This window comes from Crinia signifera, chromosome 4 (genome assembly GCF_055691185.1).
Source record: "Crinia signifera chromosome 4, ASM5569118v1, whole genome shotgun sequence".
NCBI lineage: Eukaryota > Metazoa > Chordata > Amphibia > Anura > Myobatrachidae > Crinia > Crinia signifera.
In genome coordinates, this window is record NC_139220.1 from 77,600,931 (window position 1) to 77,627,679 (window position 26,749).

The following is a 26,749-nucleotide window of genomic DNA, read 5'->3' on the forward strand; positions in this document are numbered from 1 at the left end:
ACACAATGTATGTAATGGAAAGTACTGACTGTGCACTGCGAGGGAACACGTGCAAAGCACAGGACGTGGGGAATGTCAATGGAATTACAACTGTGTGGAAACAATTAGTGAAAACAAATAACCGGTGGGCGTTCGTTCTTCTGTACCTAGCGTTAACTCTTCGCTTTATACCAAGGCTCCACCTTTCCCTCCGCATTCCAGAAAACATTATATTATTTTCTGTTATTTCAATGAAAGAATCTTTGTTATGACTGCTGGCTGCTGATGGTGGGATGCGCGGCACAGCAGTAGCGTTCGAGTATTGTGACGATCAAGCGGTGACTAGTTCCAACTTAGAGGAGCTGTCCGGCGTGCTGAAGCGGATCAGCACTAGCACGGCTGGCCTCTTCTCACCGAGCTGTCCAGGGTGCTGAAGCGGATCAACACTAGCACGTCTGGCCTTTTCTCTCCGAGACATCATCCCTGGCCTGGGTTCGCAGTGGTAGCTCCCAATCTGCTATGCATGTGAAGGCTGGAGCTGAGAGCCCGGCGATTGGACGTCTTCACCATTCAGTCTGCGCTCTGGCTTGATTGAATACAGAGCTGCTGCGGCTGCATCGTTATCCGGCTTGTTGCTGGGGACTGTCATCATAAGGTGCCCGTGAACGCACGTTCCTGCTTTGCAGGCAAGCCGCCGTGACTTTGTGACTACTGTGGGATATCCATGTGCTATGTAACTCCTGGAACATTACAGTAAAACGTGGGAGAGGGACAGAAGAAGTTACCGCATTGACATGCCACAGATAAGCTGCAGGATACACTGGTAATACCTCCCTTCTAAAGAATAGCTGTGCAAGAATTGCATATTTATGTTGCTGAATTGCTTAAAGGACCAGAGGGACTCGTGTTGTGTCTGTTACTATGCTCGTTGACATCATCAGTGTATTACAACTCCATGTGCATCTACTACAAGTGTGCAGCACTATGGAATAAGTGGGGAAGGGTTGATGATCTGACCACTTTAGGAAGTGTGGAGTTGGAGGTGTGTTTTTATGACATTTATGTTTTATGGATCTGATGGTCATTGTCACTGACATTTTATTTATATAATAGTATGCAGGTATTTGTGTGTTCAGATGATTTTGTTTTGGTGAAGAGGAAAGGAGTTGACTGTATTATAAATAAAAGAAGGGGAATGCTATTTTGCATCATTGCAGCAGGAGGCAATAATGGACAGCATTACTGTTTGGAGATTATAATAAAATATAAGTGCTTTAGTGCTTCACATACTCCATTGTCTATAATGATTGAGCTTCTGCTAAATTGCACTCAGTAATAAATTCAAGACTTGAAATGTGGAGAATAATTTCTTGCTTAGTGTTTGTAATTTTGAAAGGGCCGTGCACAGTAATGTGTTTTGAGGTAAAAATACCAGTAGTTCTTTTGGATCAATGTATTAGTGCTACAGCTATTGCACTATAGATATGAGCTTACCGATATGTGTTCACATATACGTATACAATAATAGTTGTTTGACTTAGTAACCTAAACTACAGTACAGTAACTATTTGGGCTTAAGAAGCTTTACTGCAGGTGAAGAAGTCAATAAGTAATGACACGTTAAAAACAAACCAATTCCGCTGTCAAATTTCATTTAACTTAGATGGTATTGATTTAGGTAAAATCCCCTTACACAGTCCCCCCAAACAAATTAAGAAATCTGTTAGTTATCTGAAAATAAATGCTGGCCCCAATGATAATAGATTCTGTACGCAGCAAACAATAATTCATATACAGATTCAAAATACCATTGACAATACTGTACTGTAAAAGGAAATAAAAGATGTCAGTAAAGTAAAACCTAGAGAAGTTTGTGCATAACTTTTCTGGTTATGCCTTTCAGTACCGATTATCATTTTATAAGAGACTGTGTGCAACAAAAATAGTACAGTATCTGTGTTATTTTACATGAAACATAATCCCTTATATTTAACAGAATAATTTAGTTTTGAAAAAAATTTTGTCCTAAGTAATCATCTTATAATAAAATTCTGAAAAGTTTTAAAATACTGCAGGGCTAATAAAGTACACACATATACACTTAAAGCACCTGTGTGATTCTGGCACTTCTGATTGGCTGAAGAGTTATGACATTGAGGTATTTAGTCACTTTGTCAATAATGACTATATTAACATTGAATATGTACTACCAAGATTGCTGGTGCCAGAATCTTGACATGGTTGTAATTCTGCTTGGGCCATTTTCACCATTTTGGCATTATTACCTGATTCACAATGTTAAAGCAGCATGTTTGAAGTTGGAGTGTCTGCATTGTTAAATGCATTACAGAAATGCCAGGATACTTGTGCCAGAATTCTGGTACCACACAGTTACTTTCAGTATACTGTACTGACTGATTAACTCTCACGTGTATTAGGACATTAGTAGAAAGAAGCAAGATTGTGATGATGGTCACCAGTATTAGCCAACCACTTTAATATGAAAGATGGTCCTGACATTAGGTCCTACATACTATGGAAAAGTTTTAAACAGTTGGAGGGTGAACCTGGAAAAATGTCACTATGGAAAGAGAAAAAAAGGGTACTTGTGTAGTTTCACGGCGGCCCTGTTAGAATGAGTGTAGTGTTCCCGCGGCCAACTTAGTTAAAAGTAGTGTAGTGTTTCCGCGAGCATCCCTTTCAGAATCAGCGTAGCGTAGTGTTCCGGCGGCCGCTTAATGTAGCCAGCGCAGTGGTGTAACTATAGCACCGCAGCCCACGCGACCGTGGGGGGGGGGGCGCTATGCATGTGCGGGCGCCGGGGGCTGCAGTGCTATAGTTACACCCCGCCGCCCGCCGCACCAACCCCCGCAAACCCCCCCCCCATCCCCAGTCTTTACCTGTGTTCAGTAATCAGTACGTACGCGCTGGTCCCGGCTCCCTTCTTCTTCTATGAGGACCACCACAAAATGTCCGCCCCCCCTTTAGCAGACAGTTCTCTGAAACTGTCTGCTGTATGGGGGCGGACATTTTGTGGTGGTCCTCATAGCAGTAGAAGGGAGCCGGGACCAGCGCGTACGTACTGAACACAGGTAAAGACTGGGGATGGGGGGGTTTGCGGGGGTTGGTGCGGCGTGCGGAGGGGCGGGTGGGTGGCTGGGCGCCCTCCCTTTAACGGCGGGGGGGGGGGGTTGCCCAAAATGTAGTTATGCCGCTGAGCCAGCGTCCCTGTCAGAGCCAGCGTACTGTTCCCACGGCCAGACACAGATGTAGACAGAACTGCATCCACTTCTGCTGCAGTTTCTGTCAATGCTGAATCAGAAGAATAACTGTTTATTTTTTCTAAAATCCAGTTACCAGTGTCGTCATTACTGTGTCAGATGTATGATATGGCAGGTGTGAATGTGTTCCTGAAACACCCCCAATATCCACGCCAGCCCAAAGCGTGGCGAGCGGATGCGTTATGCGTCCTCCCGACCTTTTCAAACCCCCACTATCCATGTTGGCATGGAGTTGATTTTATAAAGTGTGGCGAGCGGACACGGATTACTTTACATGTATTCCATGTCCCCTCGTGGGGCTTGCTACGCTCATCATGCTTCGGGCTCGGTGGTTCGCTTTGCTCGCCACACTTTATCAAATCAACCCCATGCCGATGAGGATAGTTGGGGTATGAAAAGGTCGGGAGGACGCTTAACGCGGCCGCTCACAAGGCTTCGGGCCTGCTTGGATAGTGTGGGTTTAAAATTGCACGCGCTACCGGACCCATAACGCTGTTGGCAGGGTTTCTGAGGGGATCATGCGGGTGCTGTGTGAGAGGCACTCACTAGGCAGAGATGCAGTTCCCGGCAACAGTACAGTGAGTAGTTGCCTCACGTGGACACTACGCTGACTACGCAGGGTTGCCACGGAGTCACTACGCTGACTACGCTAGGCAGACATTGGGCTACGCTGATAACGTAGCTTAGAGTTTTGGTAATGTTGGGGTTAAGTAGGAGCTAGAGATGTGCCAGAGCTAAATGCAGTAAGAATGAGAAATTATAAACACTTTAACAATTTAATAGTTACTTGTTCTGTTGGCAAAATAAACAGTACTTTAAATAGTTCTCTAATTCTGTACATTACAGTGAATGCTCCAAGAAAAAAAAAAAAAAAACAATTGCATTAACACACAAAAAAGAATAATATATGTCCAAGTGAGTAAGCACCAGTCACCAATATATTCACAAATTGCAAATAGCAAATGGTTCCCTAGGGCTGGTAACCCATCACTACCATCCAATATATGTACTTCCCCTTGACCATCCACAAATATGTCAGCATTAAAAAACACATATGCTTTTGGGTGCAGGTCTACATGTAGCTCCTACTGTACTTTGTTAGAATGATGGCTGATTGTTGTTATTTAGATTATTTGCAATACATTATGCTGTGCAGTAAGACCACATGACTGGAAGTTGTTCTGCTCAGGGACCATTTTCCAAGTCTTCTGTTACATTTGTTGACATGTTAGAAAAGTCTCATTATAATAATGATTTTTTGACGAGAGAGGTTACTTTCTTGGCAACAATTCCATGTGAGTGTCTTTCAGTCTTTTTCTTAATCAAACATTTTACAAACTTCTATGAAGAAGTCAGTAGATCTCTGTATTCAACTTTTGGATTCAGGCAGATATAGTCTAGAACTCAACTGAATGTGCTAGAGTGTCAACTCCTGAGAAAACTAGTACATCATTTATATAGCTTATTTTACTATATGACGTAAGGTTTGAATTCTTTCTCCACTACAATACTGTATGTTCAACTTTCTTTTATAATATATACTTTTTATGGTTTGTAAGAATGTATGTTCAGTAATAGCCAGTTTTTCCCAGTTGCCTAAAAACTTACTTAAGAAGCAACCCACTAAAATGAATTGAAGTCAAACAGAAGTAATGTAAATAAACAGTTAGAATTGTTCATTTAAATGTTTTTTCAAAAATAAATTTGTATTAATGAAGTGTATTTAAACATTACATATAACCTAATATTGGGCCCAATTTGGACTTGATTGCAGGACAGATTTGTTCTCAAAATAGGAAAAACCATGTTCACTGTAGGTGGGACAAATATAGCATGTGCAGAGAGTAATAAGGCCTACACGCAGGGCAAGACTGCTGAGTGATATGAGCAATGTAGATCGCTCAGCAAGATTGCTCATGTGAACAAGTCTGAATAACTTGGTACATTAGTGTAGACGGAGAATAGCAATGTGTATTTCTAGTTGCTTGTAATTCAAAGTTATAGTTGAAGTGTCACGGACAGTCAGTTGGGTGTACATTGGCAGTAGATGCAACAAATTATATTGAGAAATTCTGACTGAGTAAACTATTTATTCTTTTCTAATCATATACCTGTGGTTATAGACTGGTTTATGTGAATATCTTATTATAAAATAATTTTGTTTTCCTCTAATTCTTTATTCAGCATCTGGTATGGAACCGACTGTATATTTTAGGATGCCTTATGTATACGGAATTTTTCTACTATGAAGCCTATAATACACAAGTACTTTACATTTTGGGCTAGATGGAAAATTATAGTAGCCTGTCTTACATATGGATATCCCATTCAACAGATAAGAAAGTTTACATACAAGAGGTTATTCTGGTTGACACGCAGTAATGCAAGGTTCTCAGCGCTGCTTGCCATTTTCAGACCCCCATTCGCAGCCCGAATTCGGCCGCGTGGCTGCTAATGGTAGTTTTGCATAAACATCTGTTCGCTCCCTATGGGCCAAACCCACATGATGCGATGGTTGCAGACCTTCGAATTATGTGGTAGGTATATGCAAAATGAACACACTCTCAGGTGGAGAACATGGCAGGTAGCTGATATCCGGTGATGTCAGCTGCCGGCCCCCAGCACCCACGTCACTGGGTGATTACATGCGCACGACCATCCACCACTGCCACTCGCCTACAGTGGTGGGTACGAGCGCTCGATGTGACCGGGAATGATGTGAATGTTCAAATATTCTCTGTAAAGCACATGCATGTGCTCTATATAAATAACTGGTAATCTATATAATAAATTGAAGAGTGTGTTTGTGTGTCCATCCATGTCTGTTGTATTGCAGAGACACTGTGACACTCAGAGCCGACAAATTTTTCAACAAGGTACCTCTTGACCTGGTGGTGTGCACCTTGAAGCCATTTTTTGCAAAATTACACTTAGAAAGTGTATAAATAACACACCTCACACACTTACACATTGGACACACACCCACTCATAACACACCACATTAACTACAACACACACCCAAAAATAGTACAACACATACAAACAGACATAATTAAACATTGCACATACAGTATGTTACTGTCTACATCCTTGCTGGCGGGTCGCCAGAACGTACGCGCTGGCGACCCGCCAGCAGCCTCGCCAGCGAGGAGATTGAGACGCGGGTGCGTCTCACGCGCACGCGCGTCTCAGTCTCCGTCGCTAGCGCGACGGAAACCCTGTCCGTCTCCGCCTCAGGGAGACGGACAGGGTTAGGGGGGGTTAGGGGGGTGCGGGCAGGCGGCGGGGACCCCGGGTTACCGCCGGCAAGCCGGCGGGGACCCGGGGGAACGGATCGAAGCGCCGTCGGAAGGGGACGCGCGCGCGTCCCCTTCTCACCATCGCCATGGCGCTGGCGGGGGATGGCGGCTGGCGACGCCAGCGCCATCCCCTGCAAAGATGGGACCTGACCCATCTGTATACACTCACACAAAAACAGTACAACACACAAGCACACAGAAAACACAAAAAATAAATGCATCATAGGTGCTAAATCTCAGGAGTGGATGTGGAATTTACATACACAAGCTATCAAGTCAGGAGCGGTGTTACAAACAACAACCCCACACCTGATTTCATTGCTGTCATTGAGTATCAATGCAAACACATTCTAACATTTATGGTGGCGGTTTTAACAAATTACAATCTTGGCCCTTTGCACAGCATAAGACAAAAATTTTACATCAGTTTTGGAAATTAAAAACCCCCAAGGTTTTCCCAGGCAACGTCGGGTGGGTTAACTAGTAAATAAATAATAAGTGATTAAAAAAGTGAAAAATAATAAGGTCAAATACTGTAGTTCATCTGACCAAATATCCACTGGCATTTACTTGTGCCATCAGGAGTCTTTTCTAATGCTGCCTACACTATGTTTTTGTGTTCACTGCAAATGAACTTATTGGCTTGCATGGCTGGTCTTCAATCTACTTCACTGCAAGTGCTGTATTGTATTGTATTTGTTTGTTTTTTATTGTGCACAAGATTAATACAAGATATTATTGACAAGGAGTGCTTTTTAGTAAGTTCCAGGTCATTTCAGATGGAATTATTCAATTGTCATCCAATATTGGTTTAAATTTAGTCCCACTGGAAAATTTCCGGGTTGGAATTTTGTTTTACTTCCATTAGACCATGTTTAATGTGAATCAGGCTTTTGGATGTCTATTTTAGCAAATGGACTGTGAATGGACAATTATCTTCAAAATTGTATGTTTTACAAATGTGATATGTCTTTGGAATTGTGTTTCAAAAATACAAAAGGTATATCCAAGTAAAGATTTCCTCCCTGGTGTTTTTTTTCTTCTAAATATACAGTATTGGAAGTTTGTATCACACATTCTGTGTTGAATTGGAGTGAACTTTTAAAAATGATTGGTGGTGTTCTAAGTAGGACCGAAAATGCCATACATACATGTTGTTCCTGGCAGCACAAATATCCATACACCTGGCTGCTATGCAGTGTTACTAGCACTATATACCACCAGCCACAGAAGAGTCTTCACATTATACATAATTTACATAATGCATTATGGGCCAATTTTGTGTTATTTCGGAACTTGGTGAATTCTGCCCCTTTCTGATGTTTGGGGGTCTGCACATGTGCTATTTGCACATGTGCAGACCCTGACAACGAAGAGCTTTAGCACGTTACACTTGCTGGGCCGTTCATTGCGGGGAGGGAAGGCAAGGGGCTGTTATGGCGCTGGACCATGGGAATGCGCAGCGTTTTATGGGCATACCCATGAAAGAGCTGGGCATTCCCATGGGTATGCGGGCAGGCGGCTGATGTCAGCTGCCCTCCCTGTCTTTGTCATAGAGCTTGCAAAAATAAGTCAGTTGAGAATGACTTACATTTGCAAATACAGGAGAAATGATTTAATGGTCGGCGATCATTAAATGATTTCTCATGCTAGTGGAATCATGCGAGGGGTTGTGTTCTTGTATTTTGCATAGTACCAAGGGGATTTGGTGGTGGGGGCAGGTATTCGGCCGGGCCGAGTCTCAGGCAGTCGGAAAGCAGCGTTGTATGCTGCTTACCGAGCCAACCATTAGGGCCTATGTGTACCAGTGTCATTGTTATCCATACTGTCACGTTGCTATCATGACCAAATTAATTGCAGCTTGTTTGTATCTATAATAAAAACTGAACGATAAAGGTTCTGTGCTCTAGTTTGGGGAAACAATACATCAGTTATGTTTTAGTTTGTATTTTTTTTTTTTGGAGGTTCATGCCATTAAACCATAAAATGATGAAACATATTTCTCTCAGTGTGCACTGTTACATGAACTACAAAGTTTCACCCAATTCAACTTTTTCTGAATAGAGAAAAACAAAATATACTCACTTTTCTGGCAATATTGTTTTTGACTCTCGGAAAACATGTTTCCCAACGACCTGTCTTTCCGTTTCAAAAAGTCTTAATATTGTCTGATAATATTTCCAATAATGGATATAGATAATTCATATTTCTGCATAATGTACATAATAAAGCATGTAAATATATAAATTAAAAGCATATTTTTTATTATTATTTAACAATGTTGGTCCAAAATAAAAAAAAAATCTTTCGAAAAATAAAAAAGAGGGGATGTTGCTGATACCAATCAATAGGATTCTGTCTATAAATTTCTAGGGTGCAATAAAGAAATGATAGACCAAATCTGATTGGTTGCTATTAGCCACATCATATCTTTTATTTTTTAGATTCTTTGTTAAATTTACACTTGAGTTTTTGGTGTACAAATATCAACAAAATATGTGTAATAAATGTGGTAATATGTAATGATGACACACATCATATAGGTATTAAATTAGGGGTCATAAAGAGGGTATGTCATGGGCACACTTTCAGATTTGTCTACTTCGAAACAGTTCTAGACTGCCCCTTATATACATCTGGCCCTATCATTTCCTGAGGGCATTGGCTTGCTGAAGAGGTGTAAACAAAGTTGCGCTCATGCATGCATGTTTCCTTAAAAAAAGCACATAGTTTATACAAAGGGCCAGACGCATTAAGCTTCAAAAAGTGATAAAATGGAGAATGATAAAAACCAACCCATTACAACCTGTGACATGGCAGTTTGGAGCTGATTGGCTGGCTTTTTATCACTCTGCATTTTATCACTTTTTGAAGCTTAGTGCATCTGGCCCATAAGGAGTTCAACAAACCATGGTTACTACCCCACTTGACTACATTCAGCATTAAAAATCACTATTTTTCAATGGCCTGAATACAGCACCTGAAATCAGGCAGATTAAGCTTCTGTCAGTTATACTAACCACTTTTAAAAATGACACTAGCCCTGATGACACCTGGGGTGAAATGTAATAGGATGAGAGATTTGGTAAGAAATCTTCAGGTTTCTTATAGCAGCAATTATTTACACTGCGAAACCAGAATGATTTTGAAGTGTACTGTAAATGATTGCTGCTTTAAAAAAAACTGGAGATTTCTTACCAAATCTCTCACTTTCTGAATCTGTCATCCTATTAAATTTAACCCATTGTGTGGATTTAATAGTCCATTTATGTGCCACTAAAAAAGGGTGCAACTTCACAGCAGGGGCGTGGCTTCACAGAAAGGAGGCTTGGCCTCAGGGCCCAATGCACATGTTTGGACTTCACCTGGTTTGTATGTGGTCGGCACGAGCTATAACTTTAGGAGCTAGCATTTGGTGTCACCCCTCAGCAGGTGATACCTCAAAGTTGCTCACATCCATTGCACCTCCATAGTGATGCCCCTAGTAAGGGGCCACAGCTGTGTTTGCTAAAGAGACTGAGCCACAGTGGACAGAGAAATATAGTCAGGCCTGTCTTGCATGGTTGTAGCCATGTCCCAATAACTGGTGCACCTCTCCCCCACTAACTTGGTCATGCCCTCATTTTGGAGCCGACAATCTATGATGGTGGCCATGACAGATGGTTTTAGCATTTTATGATAGTTCTTATGCTACTGAATACCACATACCAAATCTGTAGGAGGGTATGCTTGGATGTGTAGCATACTTACCAGCTTCTGAAAGCTCCACTCTCTGAGAGAAGCACAGAGAAGAGAAGAATGTGTATGGCAATGAGAGCAGACCATTGCCATTAGGCCCCAATCCCTCATGATGTAAGAATGCAGTAATATGCACACATTTGAATATAATTGGGGCTAAAATGATGCAATTACCATAGAATTGCATCATTAGGCTCCACCCACCCTGATGGACCCAGATTCAGTGGTAATTTTCTCCTCCTTCTGCCCACTTCATTAGAAAGTGGGAGAGATGCCAAATCAGTGCCTGTGTGTGTAAACTACAGTACCTGGAAATTCAGGTGCATTTGAACCTGGTAGAGTAGCAAAGTGTGATGTGTAGTTTCACAAGAGCTGGAGAGCCATTGGTGGACAAGGCCTGGTCTAATCTAAGGATTCCAAAAGAAAGTAGTATTCAATTATACTAGTGCTTTGATATTTAATTTACCTTATTCTTTAAACGTTGACATTTACCACTGGAACCGTATTTTAAATTAAGAGCATGACTTGAGTCCAATCTATTAAAATGTTTGGATTTCAGTATGAAAGTCTTGGACAATAGTTACAGTCCAATATTTTAGTATTATAATACCCTATGGGGCAGATGTATTGACTTGAGCTTCAACAAGAGATAAATGCAAGGGTGATAAGGAGGGAAAACCTCCCAGCCAATCACCTGCTAACTGCCATGTTACAGGCTGTGTTTGAAAAAAGTCAGTAAGGAGCTGATTGGCTGGACGTTTTTCTCTCCGTATCACCCTTGCATTTATCTCTTTTTAAGGCTTAATACATCTGCCCCCATGTTATATACAGTCCTCAGCTCCAACCTCATATTAAAATTATGTTTTTTATAAATATTTTATTTGCTTTTAAATATTAATAAATTGTTTACATGTTTAGATGATTTTGCATATCATTCTATTTAATGTTAGGAAAATATTCAGCACCTCACTATCACCTTCTTGTGTATTATAATTGTACCTGTCCCAATACTGTTTGTACACTGTATTGTTGTACACTGTACTGCTTCAGCAACAGACCGGCTGGATAAGTTTGACAGGGAAGCTTGCCCCTGTAACCTGCGTAATAGATCAATACACTATGGTATATGAGTTAATGCTGTTCTAGAAATTTCAAAAACTACAACATACTGTACTTGCTGTAACCTCAGTGTTAACAAGCCTGAAACAAAAAAAAAATATAATGCATGTTGCTCAATAAATAAAAAATATCTAGATAAAACAGCAACCTGAAAAAGACAATATTTATATATTTTACCTGTTTACATTTCAGAAGATTATGAGAACTGAATCCACTGTACTTGAAAAGTAGTAATCCTGTGTTACAGTATGTATTGTCACAATATTTCCTGTTTGTCAGTCCGCTGAATGAACCTTTTAGAACCACCTGCTTAAAATATGTAAATGAGCTGCTACATAGGGAATAGTTCTCTAATTAAAATGTGTAATCAACAAAGAATTGAGTGACATAGACAACAGAGTTTTATCTATAAACATCTACTCAGAAATATCATATCGTGTATATATATATATATATATATATATATATATATATATATATATATATATATATATAATGTGGCAAAAGTCCGGCACTCCCCGTTGGCTCCTGCTCCACTAGGGCACCTTGTGCATGTATATCCTTTGAATAAGTAGCGTCACTCCAGGTGCTTGAAAAGATATTTTACTGTGTGGTGTCTACAATTTTTCGGGCCGGAGGGCTCTGGCCCGAAACATTGTAGACACCACACAGTAAAATATCTTTTCAAGCACCTGGAGTGACGCTACTTATTCAAAGGTTTTATATATATATATATATATATATATATATATATATATATATATATATACATATATATATATATATACAGTATGTTACTGTACTCATCCTTGCTGGCGGGTCGCCAGAATGTACGCGCTGGCGACCCGCCAGCAGCCTCGCCAGCGAGGAGACTGAGACGCGCGTGCGTCTCACGCGCACGCGCGTCTCAGTCTCCGTCGCTAGCGCGACGGAAACCCTGTCCGTCTCCGCCTCAGGGAGACGGACAGGGTTAGGGGGGGTTAGGGGGGGTGCGGGCAGGCGGTGGGGACCCCGGGTTACCGCCGGCAAGCCGGCGGGGACCCGGGGGAACGGATCGAAGCGCCGTCGGAAGGGGACGCGCGCGCCTCTCGTGCGCGCGCGTCCCCTTCTCACCATCGCCATGGCGCTGGCGGGGGATGGCGGCTGGCGACGCCAGCGCCATCCCCTGCAAAGATGGGACCTGACCCATCTGTATATATATATATATATATATATACAACCCAATAGTGTTATTCGGCGCCCATATATGATTTGACAGTATAATATGTTAAGTCTTTCCACTTAATGTAAAGTTATCATCCAAGACTTCTTATTAAGTATAAAATATTTATTATAAAACATATAAAAAGCAAGTGCTCTTGGAAAAGAAGTATTCTCTTGGAATCAGGATCATACCAAGTACTCGACGCGTTTCGTCTCTTTATGAGACTTCATCAGGGGTTTGATACTTATAGTATGGATCTTTATAGAAAAGATGTTTCTGGCTTGTAAAGAAGTAGGAATAATTTATTCACACTGGATTTCCTAAGTGTAACGAGAATAGTTACTGTTAATGATCCTTAATTAGAGAATTTTTTCTTATTTTCTTTTCAATAATAGAACTGGACCAATTATGAGTAAAGAAGTGATCCCATTCACTATTGGATATTCATAGGAACATAATGCTCCAGGCAGGTGAATCGAGCTTAGGTGAATAAGGGTAGCCAATAAAGGCAAAATTCTTAATTTCTAACCTCCAATGAGAGATTCCTTAATTAACTCCTAGGTTTGAATCAAGGATGTAAGTAAGCAGGTGTTGCAAGGTGAGGACCGAAGGAACTTGAATTACCCCCTTAGCTTCTGGGCGCAGATGACAACCCTGATATTAAAGCTAGATCCAGCCAACCTGTGGCTCTAATAGGCAAACTGGACAGAAAATAATTGGTCAGGGTGTGGTGCACCAAAAGAAAGAAACTTCACAATAAAATGTAACCTTTAATATATATGTAAAAACTGCAAAATATTTAAAATAACACACATACATGAGACAAACAATGTGAAGAAAAAAGCATGTGTGAGGAGTCCATGTATTTAGTAGAATTCTCCTTATTGGGTATTGTAGTTCAGCGCTTGGCCGTATTATGTGATTTAAACAGAGCTTTTTTATGTCTTTAAGTAGTAATATAATTCTTATTACAACCAATAAAGAGCAGTGGTGATTTTTACCTATGGGCTGCAGGGCTGCACCCCCTCCAGGTAAATCTGCCACTGTTCTCTGACTAAATGAAGCCAGATGAAGTCTGTGAAACTGCTCTGGCTTCACTGTGACTAGGAGTGACTTCCTATTGGAAGTCTGACCTGCCAGTCATCCATGGCAGTCCCACTGGGAGCCTATTAAAACTGGGTTCCGCTTATGCGTATTATGAGGACCTTAATGTGTATTCGCAGGACTCGGGACCTTGAATGAATGGCGGTTAGTTATCTCTATTATTGTCATACAAAAATATTTTTTTGTAATTTGTGTCTCTTTACCATAAGAATGACTAATATATGAATTTATCATTTGATAATTTTGTTTAAATTGAATAAAACAAAATAAATGAATACTATATACCCCAGCGGGGGACTTGAACCTGTGGGGATGAGGTGTTTTCTGTTGGTCAGCCTCTCTACCCCTGGGTCACGGCTCTGTATACAAATAGAATACCATATTTTAGAATCTATTGTGATATATATATAGCAAAATGATAGCTCGCATAACACTTATAGAATGAATAAATGTCCGTGCCTGGTCATATAGAATGTATAGTTGCCATCCTAGTAGAAAGGAAGAACCAGCACTGGACCACCAGGTGAATTGAAAAAATCTGCCGGTCTTTCTCCCTATTTAAGCAGTGTCTCTTTTGCAGTATTATAATAACTGGACGCACCCCACCTGCAAATATACAGATGCCAACTGGATCAATGTTGGTAAGAGCACCAGATAATTAACATTAATACCAGTCTATTAGTTTGGGGTTTCAAATTCAAGTGACATTGGACCTTTTAAAATTGTTAGTTTTATATATTTTTTGTTTTATTGATGTAAATGACTTAATTGTCTCTTTTTTAGAAAAAAGCTTTAGAATTGATGATTATATCGATAAATATTTTATAGATCAATACAGTGCGCTCTCACTTCTGTCTGTTTTTTTTTTATGTTGGTATCTAAATTATTGGGAGCAGCATGATACTAGATTGATGCTGTGGTAACTTGATTGATTTATCATTTTTAATTTCATATTAATCATTTTCATTTCGCCTACTATAATTTTGGTATAATAGTGGCATGTGGTGGAGACTGATGGTATAATAGTGGCATGTAGTGGAGACTGATGGCATAATATTGGCATGTGGTGGAGACTGATGGCATAATAGTGGCATGTGGTAGAGACTGATGGTATAATAGTGGCATGTGGTAGAGACTGATGGTATAATAGAGGCTTTTGGAGTAGTCTCAGTGTCCATGCACAGATCATTCTACACACATCACTGACACACATGCCATTCACCAGCAATGTGTGCTGAGCGATCTGCACTGAGCAGTGTTCTCTGGTGAGAACACTAACAATTAGTCTATATTTATACCGCATGCAGTATCTATCTAGTCAGACGATGGTGATGTGTGAGACCGCGCATCTCTGTTACTCAGGGGCATACATGCAGAGCATTTTATGCTTAATTTCTAAGTCAGATTGCTTAGAAAATAGGCAAAATCACTACATGTATAGGCCCCATTACAGTTTGTCATTTTCTTAAGCTAAATCATTTTAAATGACATTTCTCTTGTACTTAATCACTGCCTCCTTTTTCCCTGCAGTCTCTACCACTGTTCCACTTCCACCTTAGTCCCTCATACTGTACATTCTCCTTTGCTCCTGTACAAGAGGTGGTTAGTGTCAAATATGTTATAACCAGCAGTACAGGTTGAGTATCCCGTATCCAAAATGTTCGGGACCAGGAGAATTTTGGATAACGGATTATTCCGTATTTCGGAATATTTTATTATTTCAATTATGTATTTTGAAGTATCTTGCATGTATGCTGTATAAACACATAAAATACACACAAATATATTTTATTACCACATAAAATACACACAAATATATTTTATTTGTTCAAAAAACAAGGTTTCAAAACATGAAACAAAATTTGTGTACTATCTCAGATATTGAATTTGAATGCCAAGCAATCATTTTCTTGCACATATATAGTGCCAGTTACATGTCATGTCACCAGTAGTGCTGTTACAAATGTCCCCAGTGAGTTTTTAGCAAAATTTTTTATTTTTTTTCACTTTCTGGAATGTATGGTTTTCGGAATAATTCGGATAACGGATACTCGGATACGGGATACTCAACCTGTATTCAAAACTGACAATAATACTCAGCATGTATGAAAGCTGATAATGCAGCAAAAAAATCACCTCTTTCTACAGTGTCTGCAAACAACCAACAATTTTGCCATCACCATACTACTTTATGGCGGAAAGGAAAACACTTCAAACACTTCAGACATAGGGCCTGATTCAGACACGATCGCTTTCTTAGATTTTTATTTTTAATAAATGTGCAAAAATCTCCCAAATATTTTTTTCACATTGTCATTATTGGATATTGTGTGTAGAATTTTGAGAGGAAAATTAATTTATTCCATTATTTAAGTAGGCTGTAACATAACAAAATGTGGAAAAGGTGAAGCACTGTGAAAACTTTTCGGAAGCACTATGGACCTGATTCTGGATTACTCGCAACAGCAAATTGTCTTTTTAGTGGACAAAACCATGTGCACTTGCAGGGGGGGGGGGGGGGGGGGGGTCAGATGTAAAATGTGCAGAGAGAGTAAGATTTGGGTGGGGTTTGTACTTCAGACTCATTTCTATATTGCAGTGTAGAAATAAAGCAGCCAGTATTTACCCTGCACAGAGACAAAATAACTCCCCCAAATGTAACTCTCTCTGCACATGTTACATCTGCTCCACCTGCAGTGCACATGGTTTTGTCCATTAGAGACAAAATTTGCTTTTGCAAGTGAATCAGAATCAGGCCCTATATGTAATCTGTAATCAAATAAAGCCCTTTGTGGTCAAATGCATGGACAAAAAACCCTGAGCTAGAAATTTTGCTCCCTCTTGCCCAAAAATTTTTTGGCACACACTTTCCCCTCCCATCTTTGGTAAAATAACACACTGACACTTGTAAATTGTATTAAAAGGGAACCAGACACTGCTGCTTGCTTACACCAGCCCGCCCACCCACCCACAATGAACTGTACCTACGCTGATTTAATCTGTCAGTGGGGCCCGAGAAGAGTGCATCCAGAAATGTAGCAGATGAGTGAATTCAGCAGCAGGCACAGTACCGCTCATACAGGTTTTCCCTTACACTGCTATCTGTTGACAGCAGGTGAAACTACATCTACTAGCTTTCGAAGCTTTAGCTTTGAGCGGGCTTACTAGTACTTATATTTGAATAAAGTATCTTGAGGTATATTGCATTTATGTTGTATAAACACATGAAACGCACACAAATATATTTTATTTGTGCATGAAGCAAGGTTTTAAAACAGTTTGTGTACAATATCAGACAATGAATTACCCCAGTAGTGCCAGTTAAAGATGTCCCCAGAGTTTTTATCAAAAGAAAGTACATTTTGGAGACTATGGTTTTCAGAATAATTTGGGTAACGGATAATTGGATAAGGGATACTCAACCTGTATTGGCCTTAATTCAGCTTCAGTTGACGTTTTGCAAAACTCTGCAAACTGAAACTGCCAATGCTAGGCTGGGCAGGGGCATCCAGCAAAGGGCAAGGATACCTTACTTGCAGGTTGCCTCCCAAGTTGTGCCTGCATTTTCCAGACCGCTCTCATAAAACACTCGGTAGCCACCCTCCAAAGGTTGGTCACTGCCTGTCCTCGCTGTTCCCATTGCTAATTAAACTGCAATTGCAGCCAGATTTCCAGCATTCCAATGATTTTGCAATTTTCCACAGACCTGTGAGGGAAACTTAATTAGACCCATTGTGTTGTAACAGGAAGGCATCACATTAATATTTCAGTTTTTTTTCATTTCAGTTTCCTATAGACTCCACAGAAGCTGCTGTTTCACTTATTATCAACATAATTTTCCAAAACTGAATCAATATGTTTTTAGTCATGGCCACCACAGCCCAACTTGTATTTGGAAAATACCCTTTTGCTGCATAAGACTGTGACAAAAATATAATTTGCTTTTAATATGGAGACCTCTGGTCCCCCCAACTTTACCATTTAACAGTAATATGTTGTTCCTGTTGTCATTATGTAACATACTGTAGGTTGAGGGTGCTCCTTTTACTAGGCCAGTCAAGGGCTCTCTTTACTGTTCCATTTTATTGAATCAGCAAACTCCATTTCTACTCATCTTTCTCCTCAGCTGGAGTTGTGATTGTGACCATTAATGTATAACTATTTTGTGTAGTGAAGTGTAGCGCTATATTTTTACTCTTGTGTTTATGTACCTTTAAGCCCTTGCTGTATTTCCCAACTCATACTTTCTTTTTTCTGTTTTCTATATACCCTCTCCAATTCTTTAGATTTAATCAAATATATTGCTGCCAAGAAAGGTAGTCATGCCAGAATCACTTCTTGGATTTTAACACAGATCAGATGCCATTCTTATATGGCATGGTATCAATAGGTCAGGCATGTCCAAACTATGGCCCTCCAGCTGTTGGGACACTACAAGTCCCATCATGCCTTGCCACAGTTTTGTTATTAGGGAATGCTAAAACTATGGCAAGGCATGCTGGGATGTGTAGTTTCACAACAGCTGGAGGGCCACAGTTTGGACACGCCTGCAATAGGTCTAATGAGCAGATTAAGCGGTTAAGGTAATTATTCTAGCAAATAATCTAATTTCCATGCAGATGACCAAGTAGGACCCTTCCCCCTTTTTGAGGTTTCAAAAACTTCTAAAGACTTCTGCTACCTTCAACACATGTAGAATATCTAAAATATTGAAGTTGACAGGCTTCTACCTCGTTAACTAAGTAACTATGTGTTTTTCATGCTAATGCATTTATGGTTATTTGCACAAAAAAAGTTTTATTTGTGACTATAAAAAAAACATAAATAATTGGCATGACTTAATTTGGCATTGCAAACACATGCAGAAACTGTGATTTACAGCAGTGCCTTAAGGCAGCAAATGAATTGATGATTTTATAACCAAATAATTTCCCTAATTATCTGGCCCACTTTCAATTTTTATATGTACAATTTTTATTATTATCTTTGTTTCTTGTGAAGGCAGCGGTTGCACTTTTGGACTATTGTTTTTAAAAATACTCTCAAATGATGATTAGGATTTTGTGTAGGAGAAAGAAATGTAATAGCCATTTAATGGGCACTTGTGGTAAAACAGATTGACAGAGTGGGTCAAATGGTAATTAATAGTTTTCTTTTGTGTTTATTAGAGTATGTTACTAATCCACTGTAACTGGCAGCAGAAGATATAAATGGAAAAAGAAGTTAATCAAGGCAAAGCACCAAATATGAATGTTTTTCTTTTCATTCCACCCACTTGCTAATGAAAGAGGAACTGGAAATTAGGGAATATGTTATTTTGTACTTTATAATAACTTAGAACTAGCAAGAGTTTTTTTGCTTCTTCCATTCATTGCATTTTTTTTTTATTATATGCAATAAGAAAACATAAAAATACTAAGTCAGGGACATTTATCAGCAGAATAGTGAATGTGGCAGAGTAACGATCTGCAATCTGTTACACATTTCTGGCAGGATGCATTTGCTGCAATTATAAAGCAAGTGGAAAGCGATTTCTAAAGAGATTTTAAAGGGTTTACAATTATATCAAATGAGTTTGTTCAAGGAATCATAAATTCTGAGTGTGTTAAAGGAGAATAAACTTTTTTGCTGATAGTGATATCATCAGATTTGCTCAGTTTTTGTAAAAGTTTTAACCAAGCCACATTGGAGAAAATGTGGATACTTTAATGTTTGTTACTCTTCTTAGGTCAGTTTATTTTGGCCAGGATAGAGACTTGCCATTGTAATAATGGTGCATTCTGCGGTAAAATCCACCAACTCAAGTCAATATCAGTTAGGAAGTTGCAATTCATGACTGTAACAAACAAAAGCAGCGCTACTGAATTCAATTTAAACACAATTACATGGGATTGGCTGAAAAAATAACAAAGTTATTAAAAAAATATCAGTGTTAAAAGCAGTTAATTAAAACCTTGAAAAAGCTGACAGAGCTCAGTGAAATGCGTTGGTGCATTGAGAGCAGACCTTCAAGCTGATCAAACACTGGCACAAGATCCTAATCCTCTACAAGGCTAAAGTATCGGATTGGCAACAAGAATCATCTACCACAGTGAACTTTTTCCACCATCATTTGGGAAGCCCCATTAGGTCCTTGATCATCCTCCAGTGAACCTTTACCAACATTGCACAACCGCATCCTAGTGAGGACGATCGGACCCAAGCCAGAAAAATTCTAAAAAAAATTAGTGGTGAGACTCTATACAAAATCAATAAGCTGTTGTTTAATCATCCAGCAATCCTTACTAGAGGACACAATTAAAGCCAGTTATTCTTTTGCTGATAAAATGCTGTTCTATGAAATTACCAATTGGTTTTTATTAACTGCTTTTAACACTGATACATTTTTAATAAATTTGTTATTTCTTCAGGCAATCCCATATAATTGTGTTTAAATTGAATTCAGTAGCGCTACTTTATGTTTGTTTGTTATTGTTATATTTTTCTGGAGGTTTACTATAAACCTCACCCAAGCAGCAGCTTATTTGTAACAGAGACACCTCACATCAGCGCCTAGTTCCGCTTTACCTTGGTAAAAACTTCTTGCAATTCATGACTGCACCTTGAGTAGCTGTGACTTCCTATTGGAAGTTCTACCTGTCAGCCACAGACACTACACATAATCCCATTGGGAGGTGTTTTCTTCATCTAGGACCACTACACCTGTCTTCACTAAGCCTAGAGCAGGGGTAGCCAACTCCAGTCCTTGAGAGCTAGCTACCAACAGTTAACATTTTCCATGTCTCCTTACAGAATCACAAGTTAAATAATTTTCGCTACCTGTGGATCTTTCGTAATTTGCCAGTGAGAAAAGAGTGCACCTGTGTACCTGCTAGGTGGTCTGGAAAACCTGAACTGTTGGTACTGTAGCTCTTGTGGACTGGAGTTGGCTACCCCTGGCCTAGAGCATACTGAGAAGAGGAAGCCACTCCCTGTCTATTGGGCAGCTCTAGCCCCATGACTTTATACAATTCCTTAGCAACAAAAGTACACTAGTAACCTGGTACACTGTGAGTGTCTTTTTATGTAGCTATCTTTTAGGAAAAAGTATACTTCCTGGAAAAGTGTCTAAGTCACAGCAAGCATCACACTCCATGTGGCAAATAAAAGACAATATATGTATGTATATCTGTATGTTAGTTTAACAACAAAAACATTTTAAATTTTTAGCTTTTACAAAATGTTTATGAAATATTCATTATGTAGCTGGCAACAAAATTGTGTATGTTTAATAAGAACATTTAGCCTTAATGTATGTATACCTAGTCCTGTCTCAACAATGTCACACAGCATGAATAGATTGTCATTGTCCAAGCTCCACTTATACTATAAATACCTTTAAAAGCAAATTCCAAAAACTGTATAAAAGTCCATTAACAAAAGTAGAAACAGAACTCTAGCATAGTAACCATGGGACGAGGGCTGGATTAACAATGGGGTGGAGCTGCAGCTGGAAAAGAAAACTTCCTGCCAAAGGCTGCAATCGGCAACCTCAAAGGGCAGGGCTGACAACAAGCATCTGCCAGCCTGAGTGCTTGGCTGGCTGGGGGTTAAGTCCCAGCTCAAGTCATAAAAAAGGTTTCCCAGTGGAAGGCTTCACAAGCCCTGGCTGTGCTGCCTTGTACCTGTGCTTATCCTCTGCATTCAAGTTCTACCAATGCTCCTTTTCTGCCTCTTGGCTGAACCTAACAGAATTGGAAAATATGACTGTGTACATGCATAATGCAATACTAATGACTGCACTAGAGTGAAGTGATATGGCCTCACCAGACAACTAGAGATATGTATACAAGAAATAAGTCACTTTACTAATAAGGTGCCAATGATATAAAATGTTCACATAAAAGATGAATAATCTTACATCAAATAACAGATGAATACTATCCAGTGAAAAAGCTAAGATTTTAGCAGGTTGATGTAGATACAGACAAGTGTATAAGGTGGACCATTTCAGTTTCCCAAGTGGTAAGTTCCGGCAAAGGAAGCGCAGACAAAAACACAAACAAAATGTATTTACAAATACATTCACAATTGATAACAATTAACAAGCATATCTACCACATGGTGGTACAGAGGAATGTCTAATGTCCTGAACTGTTTACAAACAGCAATCGGCAATGCGGATGGAAGTGGGTCCCTCAGGTCCCGGAATTGGTCCTCCCAAAACAAGCGGCCAGAAGTTCACCAGTTCTTTCAGTGTCTTAATGCATTTCAAACATTAATAGGTTCTTCATTAAAACCAATATACTTCTGATGAAGAACCTGTTAAGGTATAAAACGCGTTAAGGCACTGAAAGAACTTGTGAAATTCTGGCCACTTGTTGTGGGAGGACCTGAGGGACCCACTTCCATCTGTATTGCCCAGTGCCGTTTGTAAACAGGTCAGAAAATTGGACATTCCGTCATTTCACCAAGCATTTGCCTGTGCTTCCGTTTCTCTTTCACGTATACACGTCACACCCAACATACATCATACATGATGGGAGCTGGGGTGCACATTCTGTACATCACACCTAACATGCATGCCATGCACAGCTCGAGCTGGGGTTTGCATTGTGCACATTAGGTTCCACAGGGAAATGTGGGACATGCTATTAGTGCCTCAATCAGTGTCCTTACATGTACCTAATCACCAGGGCCACAGCCCTTGTACAGATCACATTGCTACAGCACAGGTCACACTCCTCACATCACTAGTCATACCCCCTGTAGCAGCATGCAATAGACCCTTTATACATTTCAGCTCTAGACCAATGTGGACCTTGATTTGATCCTTGGTGGGACTTTGCATTTTTTGAGGAATGGCAATACAGTTTAAATAAAAACTTCCAGAAAATTCACTTACCTCTATGTTCCATCATGGGAAAAATAAATAGAGACATTGAAAAAAACTTTAATATTTTCATGTATGCTACATTTTCAATACAGTTTAAAATTCTATTTCAGTAATTGTCACAGTTGCCTATTTTATAATACCATCAATCACTTTAGAATATGACAGTTGCAAGTGCACTGGAATAATGGAAAACAATAGTCTTAAAACACATACAGTATGCTATGCTTTTTTCTTAAATACATTCTACAAATTAAATCTTGTGCATTACATGACTTTAAAGAATATTTTTTTTTCATAGATTTAAATTATTTACAGTACAATAAGAAAAGGAACACAATACTCGTATCAAGGTCGTTCTAAATACAGCATATCAAAGGCCTTTATTCAGCTAAACATCATGTAAGATATAGTATATGAACTGAAGCCACCAGCAGAAACTTAACTCTATTAGTCATAGTTAGTGTTAATTTATACAAAAGTTTAAATGTCAGTGAGAAAGAGGCAAGGTAATTAAAAGCTAATTTACGTTTAATGCATCCTAGGAATAGATGGGAAATGGTTCCTAGATCCACTCAATAACATGGGCTAGAATTTTAATTAGGTGAACTTACAGAGAGCAGCACCGGCTATGGACTCAGTTGTGCCCCTTTGCTGCTGTCACTTAGAACCATGATGCGCTGACATTTCTTGTACTCATTTCTAATACAACAGCAGGCGACCAATGTATGCTGACTTTTTCTCCTGTTGAAATTTTACATAACTAGGATTTTTTTTCTATTCTGAGCATTTGTATTCAGAAAAGGAATTAGAAATTCTAATAGGAACATTTTACAGATAGTAAAAATATCAGACTGATCCATATCACCATAGGCAAATGCAGGGGGGGGGGGGTCTGGTTGCCTGGAAACCCCCCTCTTCTTGGCAATTGCCTTAAATTATGACAACAATAGCACTGGTGTATAATATGATAAGTACTGTAGAGCTGACACCATATCAGTGTAGGGGACAGAGCAGAGCTGCTGCACATGCCTAGTGTACCAGCTTCTTCTACCACATTTACTGTATGTGTGGATCGGAGCCCTCAAACTTCATAATGGACCAGAGAGTAGCTGCCAGGAGGAAGAGACAGGAACCTTACCATGAGGTGGGAGATTGTGAGCTTAGAAAGTGCAATACTGGTTCTATTATGTTTATGTGTTTATTTATGTGTTTAACCTTTTCCTGACCAATTATATTGTTTAAATGTGTGAAAGAGCCTGTACTATAGGCCTTCTGTACTGTGAAATATCAATACGGAATTCCATACAGTATCCTGTGTATTATAAAAAAAAAAAAAAGTGGTGAGATGTACTTTGCGATGTACAAACTTTCAGTTTTGGGCCTGTGAGTCTCTCTGTGCTTGTGCAATGAGATTGAGCAGATGCCGGGCATGCTGGGAGGGATCTTATTAGATTCCTCTCAGGGCAGAATACAGAAAAAGCCCATTGGCTTCTATAGGGTAACACCAGTAAATATTTTTCACTCTCCGCATCGAAGTCCAGAATCTTAGTACATGGGTGTAACTAGAACACTGAGGGCCCCATAGCAAATCTTGTAAGTGCCCCCCCCCCCCTCATCCCTTGTAACTACAGTTTTCCCTACAAGGGCAGGAGAGAGAGAGAGAGATAGAAGAGAGAAACAGTGTATCAAGGGAGGGAGAGAGTTTAATGTCAGGAAGAGAGATGGTGTCAGGGGCAAATAGAGAGAGTTAGGGAGAGGGGGAGAATGAACACACTACCTGATTACAGCACAAGATGGGGGGTATATATAAATACTAACATAGATCACTAAACACTCACATGCCGTAGATGACATCCCCAGGTAGGGGGCAGATGGGTACTTAAATCTCCTACCTGAGACTCCAGCTAAGTGCCCGACAAGTTCCATGTGGAATAGCAGGGGGCAGAGTAGCTGGTCCTTCCAGGTGACCCTTAGGGCAGTAACCTCTCCTGGGAACCCATGGATCACCAGGTGTTACTGCCTTGGACCCCGCTGCCCCCCCCCTTCCTCTGCAAAGTGGGCAGGCTGCATCATCCCCACCACAGCCAGTGACTAGGTGCAGGAGAGCAGCAGGCCCTTGAAACGGCCAGGGCCCCATAGCAGCTGCACCTTCTGCACCTTCAGCAGTTAGCCACTGGCTTAGTAAATATTGGAGATGCAGTCAAAGCCTGTAAATGGAAATTAATGTTTTTATCTATGGTTTCCCTTTAGTACATCCCACTCTGTGAGGCCCTTATCCACTGTGACTATAATTTGCCTGTATTTGCACTGCCAATGCTCTATGTGCCCCCACATTCTCTGTTACTGCCCCATGTGCCCTAACATCGGGGAGTTAGTGTGAGATGGGAGAACAGATAGTGTGAAAGGAAGGAATATGGGGAGATGGGAGTAATAGAGGAAGAATAGGGGGAGATTGGAGGAATAGGGATTGAATGGATCATAGGGGGAAGAATAGGTGGAAACAGAAGCCACAGGGGGACATAGGAAGAATAGGAGTAATACAATTGGACATAGAATGAATTGAGAGGATTATAGGGGAAATAATAAGTGGAATAATAGGGGAAACAGAAGAAATAGAGGGTAGGAGGAATAGCAGGAAGAAAGGGGAGGAAAAGCTGGAGACATAAGGAGTAATAGGAATAATAAGGGGACACAGAAAGAATGGGGATAGATGGGAGGAATAGGGGTTAGAATAGGGGAGATGGGATTAATAGAGGAAAAAGATGGTGGAAGGGGGAAAGAGAGGAAAAACAACTTTGCAATAACTAGTCATAATATTATAATCCACAGAAGAAACCTCTACACAATTTGGGGGGTTATTCTAGTCCATTCTTTCTGACAAAATCCTTCTTAGATGGACAAAACCATGTGCACTGCGGGTGGGGCAGATGTAACTTGTGCAGAGAGAATTAGATTTGGGTGGGGTTTTTCTTCAAAGTGAGATCTATATTGAAGTGTAAAATCATGCAGTCAGTATTTTCCCTGCACAGAAACAAAATAACTCACCCAAATCTAATTCTCTCTGCACATGTTACATCTGCCCCCCTGCAGTGCACATGGTTTTGTCCATCTAAGAAGGATTTTGTCAGAAAGAATGAACTAGAATAAACCCCTTGGTTTGGAACATTTTAAAGAAAAGGGGGGGGGGAGAGGTTGCGTACTAGAATGGGAGTTCTATTTAAGACGGGATGTTGCTATGGACAACCAATCAGATTCGAACTATTATCTTCTAGAAGGTTCAAAATAAATAAGTAGATTCTGATTGGTTTCCCATAGCAACATCCCATGTGTAATAGAACTCCAATTTTGGTAAATTTCCCCTTAGTTATCCACCATTGCAAAATGAATTCACCTATTACAAAATATCATTCCATAAAACATATTATGTGCATTTAATTTCCTCTAAATCTTTCAAAGATTCACCACCAACAGGCACTTTGGGTCCGATTCAGGTTGTCTCAGTAAGCTGCGAACATCACAGTTTACTGAGCACCTGTGATGACATCCACCACCTGTCTGAAAGCCCCCCCCCCCCGCCACCACCAATTTCCCTCGGTAACATGCGAGGGGATGTGTAATGAAAACACATCCCCTTGCATGCCTTAGATAAAGCACAGTAGTAGCACAGTATATTAGTATTGCAGCATAGTACAGGATTAGAGCATACTGTACAGCATAGATGTTCACAGGTCACACACCCTTTGCATTGCTACATTGCTACATTGCATCCCTGTACAATTCCTGCCGCCCAGGAAGGTCCCGAGAAGCTCCAGGGAGATCAGATGGACCAACACTGTTCAAGACATCGCAGCAGTGTATGGCCACCTTTAGGCTCCACCGCTTTTACTTACAATTTGTTATTGTTCCTGGTACTATATAAATATATGAAATATGGCAACAAAGAATTTCAATGTGTTTATTTATCTTTTTGTTACTACCACATATAAAAAGTGACTGTACAAAATCATTTTAAATGAAATAGAATGTTATGCATTTTTGTTTTCCGAAGTCAATATGTATTTTACATTTTTTTGGCTTTGCAGAGTTATAAAATATAAACGTGTGATTCTAGCTACAAGGTTGACAGTGTAATAGTAAGTTGTAAATATCA

The 26,749-nt window shown here is 40.0% G+C and overlaps 1 protein-coding gene across 10 annotated transcripts in view; it reads left to right on the forward strand.

Annotated features, from left to right (window-relative positions):
• The first annotated feature begins 308 nt into the window (after positions 1 to 308).
• Positions 309 to 26,749, forward strand: part of TENM2 (teneurin transmembrane protein 2) — a 2,252,147-nt gene continuing 2,225,706 nt past the window's right edge. For 7 of the 10 annotated variants that reach the window (XM_083181867.1, XM_083181872.1, XM_083181875.1 and 4 more), the window contains exon 1: positions 309 to 802. The gene's annotated coding sequence lies outside the window, so the exon portion shown is untranslated. The remainder of the gene's footprint in view (positions 803 to 26,749) is intronic. The other 3 variants (XM_083181871.1, XM_083181873.1, XM_083181876.1) reach the window with 2 other exon arrangements.